A 7,462-nucleotide genomic window follows, 5' to 3' on the forward strand; every position below is an offset into this window, starting at 1 on the left:
GATCGTTGAGTGCAAAACAGTAACCCAAAGGATATATTGAGGTATTTGCTGAATAAGAAATTGATAACTATAAATATGGTTACTCCCAACTGGAAAGATTTACAATGTGGAAACATAAACGATCTTTGAGCTTTCTAAAATTATATTATGAAGAAATCCCCCCCCCAAACGATAAACAGCCTTGCGTGGTTGCTCAACTGTGAGGAAAAAACCCTGACTTTTAGTTTCTCTTCACAGGACAAACAGGTTAGTCAGGATGTGTTACAGTATCTCAGTAACCGTACATACGGTACATGCTGCTCAACCCATTTCCAAGTGGCACAGAGACAAATGGAAACCTTTGAGTGGCAAATGGCATTTTATTTGTAAGTTTGGTGTAAAACTTTCAGACTATTTCCCAGTATTGTTAATGTATCCCAGCTTGTCTAGATTCTAAAATGCAACTTAATAATGAATTATTTTATTGTTATTGTTATATACGCATTAAAGTATGCTCATAAAACATTATGTTTTAATAGTTAATCTTTACTCTCACAGAGTCCACAGCTGACAGATTATAAACTAAAACAGAGCCTGTTATGTTCTGAGTTTCTCCGGCTTGAAGTGCTGTGTTTTCACTGCTTCTCTCATCCACAACATGTTTTAAGCTCATTGTAGATTCATTACTGGGGTTATTCTAGGAAGCAGGTTTAGCTAAGTCCAAGTTTGTTAATCCCGAGATGAGGGAAACTCGGGTTTTCAGTTCCAGAAAGTTAAGTTAAACTTTAACTCTGAGTCAGTTACCAGGGTAACAGAGTCTGAACCTAACCTCCTCACTGGCGGGTTTTCTTCAGCCAACTCCTCGTTCAACAAGAGAGAGAAAGCAAAGAGAAACTGGTAAGAATCGACATGTCAGAGTCAACCATAGCTTCTGCTTTGTCCACATTCATTGACGATATTTTTGTGAAAGCTGTAAGTTTATGTTTTTCGTGATTTTCTAGTTGAATACAATGTGTTTGTGTGTGACTGTCAGTGTTAGGTAGGTGAAGAGAGCTGCACTTACAGTATCTACACCTGTGTGGCAAATGTCTGGTAAAGATATAGATAATGAAATGTAATTATTACTAAAATATACATAATAAAAAATGAAAGCTGAAATTGATTCAGTTTAGTAATTTTGTCTGTTCTTATAAAGGCCCTGAATGCTGTGATATATGCCAACTGCCAGATGATCTCAACGTGTTTTACACCAGCTTTGAGACCCCCAGACCTCCCAGACCTTCCCGTCCTCCCATACCCACCAGACCTCCTAGATCTCCCAGACCTCCAAGACTTTCCAGAACCCCCAGATCACCTGACCCTCTCTCCTGCCAGCGGTCTCAATAGACCAAGTACACAAGGTCCTGAGGAAGATCAACCTCCGCAAGGCAGCAGGACCAGACAACATCCCTGGACGAGCCCTTAGAGCATGTGCTAACGAGCTGGCTGATGTTCTCACCTCCATCTTCAACCTTTCCCTCAGCCAGAGCATTGTTCCCACATGCTTCAAGACCACAACTATCATCCTTGTCCCCAAGAATAGCCCAGCCACCTGCCTAAACGACTACAGACCTGTTACACTCACTCCAATCATTGCAAAGTGATTTTGAGAGAGTGGTGATGGCCTACATTAAGAGCAATATTGCACACACTCTGGATCCCCTGCAGTATGCCTACCGGCCCTGTAGCAGCCCTTGGCATCAAGAACGACAGAAGAGTCTCTAACGGGTGCAGCCATTTATTTCCTCACCACACACGACTCATTCTCTGGACGTTGAGCACCGTGAAAACTATAAAATAAGAAAAAATTTATACCCGTACAGTCCTTTTGAACTATAACAATGAGCAATAACAACAATGAGCTTAAGTTAATTCAGGTAAGTTCAAACAAGTAATTCTGAGATATACAGTCACAGATTAAATAAAACAAAAGGGGTTTCAAACAGGGGTTACACAGTTCAGTTAAATAAAATATAACAACAGATCACCTCTCATCACATACCTCAGTCCGCTTGCCAAGGGTGCAAACTCCGGTGAACACTTAAACACTTCGGCCCTGCTTCGGGTGCTGCTAGTGTCGGATGGCATTGCTGCTGCCCTTCACTATTCCTTCTACCACCTGGAGAGTAATGACTCCTACATCAGGGTACTCTTTGTTGACTACAGCTCCACCTTCAACACACTCACAAACTCATCCACAAACTGTCTACACTCGACCTGCACCCCACCCTCTGTGACTGGCTACAGGACTTTTTGACTGGCAGGCCTCTGTCTGTCAGGATCGGCAACAGGACCTCAGTTATTATTATCACAAACACTGGCGTACCACAGGGTTGCATCCTCAGTCCCATCCTCTACACCCTGTTCACCCACGACTGTGTTGCCTCCAACAAAGACAACAGCATACTGAAGTTGGCGGATGACACTGCAGTGATTGGTCGCATCACTGGTGGGGACGCGGCGGCTTACAGGAGAGAGGTGGCCGGTCTGGTGTCATGGTGTGAGGACAACAACCTTACCCTTAAGCGTAATAAAACAAAGGAGATGATAGTGGACATGAGGAAGAAGAAGAGGCCTCACCAGCCGATGTGTATCCGGGAGAGTGAATTGGAGAGGGTGAGCAGGTTTAGGTACCTGGGCGTCCACATCAATGAGGACCTCACCTGGACACGGAACACCACACAGCTGGTCAAAAACGCTCAGCAGGGGCTGTATTTCCCGAGGAGGCTGAGGAAATTTGGTATGTTGGCCAAGATCCTCAGTAGCTTTTATAGCTGCACTGTGGAGAGCACATTAACCAGCTGCATCACTGCATGGTACACCAGTACTACTGCTATGGACCGCAAACGCCTGCAGAGAGTGATAACAACTGCGGAGATCATCAGGACTCCACTGCCCTCTCTGCAGAGCATCTACCATCACAGTCCAGAGGAGAGCTGCCTCCATCCTTAAAGACCCCACACACCCTCAACACGGATTGTTCACACGTATGCCCTCGAGACGAAGGTTTAGAAGTGTGAAATCCAGAACATCCAGACTCAACAACTCCTTCTTTGCCACTGCTATCAGACTCCTGAACAGCTGACCTACCTCAACTGCAATTTGCATATCAGGACACTTTGCACACTAAGTTCATTTTGCACATTAAGCTACTTTGTACATCCATCTACATCGACATCTGCATACCTCACTTGTCTTCACTTACTTATTTTTGTACTTATTCATTTATCTTTCATTATTTTTTATCCTTATTTTTTTTACATTTGTATTTATCTTAATATCTTATCTTATTTTTATCCTTATTTATTTTGTTCCTTTAACCCTTACTTAACTGGCATTTGTGTATTGACAGCAAAGCAAGAATTTCATTGCACAGAAATATGCTATTTCTTCTGTACCCATGACAACGAACACTTTGAATCTTGAATCTTGCGAAACAATCGATGAGTTCAAAAACCCTCAACCTGGAGGAAAAAGCGCACATAGCCAGATGATGGAAGCCATGATTGTTTGATGGAAAAGTGCCTGAAAAAGCAGAAAAAATGCTTCCGTTTCTTCCGGAGGAGGGACACTGCTGCTTCCTCTCTTGATGTAGCCTCTTCTTCCTCCACCTCTGTTCCATCTTAATTTTCAGCTCTCTCTGCCCTCTCTCCCTGCATCTTCTAACACCTCTCCCCTTCCTTCTTCATCCTTTTTCTTTTTTCACCTTCATCCCCAACCAGTCCTGACTGTTTCTTTAACCTTTTTTTTTTTCAACTTATGTGACAAAAGAATGAACTAACTTAATTTATCCTTTGAGAATTTTTCATCTAATCTTTACAGACTTTTTCAAAAACATTTTCAAACATTCAGATCTGTCTTTTCCTTTTTTGGGAAACCTCATAAATGGTGAACTAAGAATCCTGGAATATGGTTTGAAACATTGACATTTTAGACTAAAAAGGACCATGTTTTGCTTTCTGGCAGCTTTTATTTTGAAACTGGAACACTAATCAGTGCTGCGCTGCACAGTCCCCATCGGGAATCCGCTGTGCAACAACCCTTACTTACCAATGCAGAAATTTCGGACTCTTACATCAGCGGCGCTAAAGCTAATGCTAAAGCCACAGTGACTTTGACAGTGTTCATTTGGAGGGACGTGTTGTTTTATGTGAGACACTAAGTCATCAGAGTGTGCACGGACACTCTACGTTTGACTGATATTGACGCTTGGGTATGGTGTGTGAACGCTTTTTCCTCTGAACTGTAAGTTTTGTGGGAGAGAATAGTTTAGGCCACACACTTTTGAAATGGTGTCCCACCCAGACAAAGCCCCTCCCACTATGCCCCTGCTTTACCACATGAGTCAGATGTAGTGAACTTACTGCAAAACTCTACACACTAGTGATGGGATTTCCGGCTCTTTTTAGAGATCCGGCTCTTTCGGTTCGGCTCACTAAAAAGAGCCGGCTCTTTCGGCTCCGAACCGGCTCTTCAGGTTGTTTTGTTGCTTTAATTAATTTATTATTAACAATAATATAAAATTATGCACAAAAGGAATTACTAACGTAAAAACAAGTGGTTTTATTTATATATGTTTATATATAAATATATGCGGTGGCCCCTAGAGACAAAACACGTACAAACTCCAAAACACATTTCTAGCATTAACTGAACTTCCAAAGCAGAGCTACTAGATCACTTAAATTACACAATTGAAAGCATGTGTGTATTTGTGTATTTATACACAGGCACTCATATATATATTCAAATAATTTAAAAAAAAGTTCATTTACCTGTTATTACCACACACCAAATCCGGTCGTTGGTACTTGCTGGCTTGTGTAGCCACAAGATAACAAAGGCTCAACACTTCGCCCAGCATCCTGGAGCACTTCTGTTGTCTTTTGTATGTGTTTTGAGTTTGTATGTGCTTCTGAGTTTTTATATGCTTCTGAGTTTTTACGTGCTTCGGAGTTTGTACGTGTTTTTACGTGTTTTGGAGTTTTTACGTGTTTTGGAGTTTGTACGTGTTTCTTACGTGTTTTGGAGTTTGTACATGCTTCAGAGTTCGTACGTGATTTGAAGTTTGTATGTGCTTTGTCTCTAGGGGCCACCGTAAATATACTTTTATTTATTCACTCCACATAAAATGTAATAAATAAATCATATAATACAAAAATCAACTATTCACATTTCAACTTTTAACTATTTAAATTTTCAGCTTTTTCCTTTCACAAATTTAAAGTGAAAAGAACACAAAACACTGCAAACCACAACACAATTAAATATAAATTATAATATGAAAACTAAAAGAACATGCATATTCTCTGTCATATGGACCTGCATGAATAAACTTTCTCAATCCTTTATCATCTGCAACCGAAAATAGTTGTGGATGATTACTATACCTTTCTAATGTTGTTGTCCCTGCCTCTCTTTCTCTCTCTCTGGCTCTGTTCCTGTGCTACTGAGTGTAACTACCGCCCCTCCCCCCTCTGCCCAGCATAAAGCACAAGGCTCGCGTGCAGAGTGAAGCGGAAAAAAAGTGCGAGAGAGAGGCTGAGAGAAAGAAAAAAAAAAAAACCCACGTGACGGCTCGCCATAAGGAGCCGGCTCGCGTCGTTCACGTCAAAGAGTCGGCTCTAAGAGCCATTTCGTTCGCGAACGACCCATCACTACTACACACGAATTCCTACATTTATCAGTGCTGACACCATGTGGTCACTCAGAAAGCACTAACAGTCAATAAACTCACATCAGCTCAGCTTTAGCTCAATTACACACAATTAACAAAGTGGAAACACTAGGAGTCAAAATATATCACACACCAAATCAGAAACTTTGATGGATAGACAAAAAAGCCAAAGTCAGCTCATTCAGCTTTGAAACAATGGATCCAAAGACATGCAAAGGAAGAGGTCGAGGAGGAGGACCTTGTTAGTGGATCATCTCAAAGTGTTATGACTTCTAAAATTATGAATAATTTATTATAAATGACCGAGATGAACACGGTCAGATATCAGCCAAACATTTGACAATAAAATGTAAGAAAGTAAAGCCCAAATACCAAATACACTTATCAATTATCTTATAACTAACACTATTTGTCTAAATAATCTCCAACACCCTGGAGAACAACGAGGAGAGTTTAGAGACTCTCCAAGATTATATTGATCAGTGCTTTCAGGATCTCATGATGAAGAAGACCCAGTGTGCAGCTTCCCCGGCCAAACCTGAGACGCCGTCATCGAAAAGACAACGCCCGGCAGATTCACCCGGCTCAACATCGCCAGCCGGCAAAGATATTGCCGACATATTGGAGTCAATCGACAAGCGATTGTCCAGTTTCGACGCAAGGCTGTCCTTGGTGGAGATTCTTCACCGAGAATTTAAATGCTTGCGAGAATCCCTGGAGTACAGCCAGCAGCAGGTGGAAACGCTTGCTGCTGAAAATGCCACGCTAAGGGAGTCGGTGAAATGTCTCACAGATAATGTTACCCAGCTCAATAGAGAAAATAAAAAAATAAAAGAAACAGTTATCGATCTACAAGCTCGTAGCATGCGTGATAATCTGGTATTTTCTGGTATTCCAGAAGCCGCTGGAGAGGACGCGGAGACCACGGTAAAAAGCTTCATCAAAACCCACCTGAAGCTGCCGGAGGACACTGTGAAGAACATCGTCTTCGATCGGGTACATCGCCTCGGCCCCATTCGGGCTACGGCCGGGAGACCACGTCCTATCGTGGCCAAATTCGGCCACTTCAAACAAAAGCAACATGTGAAAAGCCGCGGCAGGGAATTAAAAGGAACGGACTTCAGCGTGAACGACCAGTTCCCCAAAGAGATCTTGGAACGACGCAGGGTCCTCTTCCCAATCCGACGCGGCTTCATCCAGAAGGGCTCCCGCGCTGTCATCGCTGTGGACCGGCTGTACGTGGACGGACAGCTCCACGGCGACCCCAACATCACTCCGTGGCTGTATTAACCTCACACCAGATAAGAATCAGCTGCACCCTTTCCCTATCCACTCACACTAACTTGCATTAACATCTGTTTAACTTACCAGTATCAAATCGCATCTTAAAGTGTGATTTCATAGCAGAATTAACACCGTCACTCTCCGTCAGTGATTTAATTGGAATGTTTACGTTTTGTTTTGTTTTTTTCTTCTCGTTTTTCCCCCCTCTCTTTTCCCCCTCTTGGTTTTATGCTGCTCACCCCTGTCCTTGGTTTCTTTCTTTATTCCTTTCACTGCCTCGATCACCTGCTTCGACACTCATCCGCAAACATCCTTTATTTCGACACATACGCACCATGCGCTCAACGGCAGCACATTTTACTTCAGTCAGACAGCGCACACAGTCGTTTAGGATACACACACTTAAGCCAAGCCTACTCATATTAGTAACTATGCAAACACATAGTCAGACTCAGGGAGCATCTCGCCACACATTTTTTCTCT

This window comes from Rhamphochromis longiceps, linkage group LG11 (genome assembly GCF_057381845.1).
Source record: "Rhamphochromis longiceps isolate RC_006_pf linkage group LG11, R_longiceps_female_GT1.1, whole genome shotgun sequence".
Taxonomy (NCBI): domain Eukaryota; kingdom Metazoa; phylum Chordata; class Actinopteri; order Cichliformes; family Cichlidae; genus Rhamphochromis; species Rhamphochromis longiceps.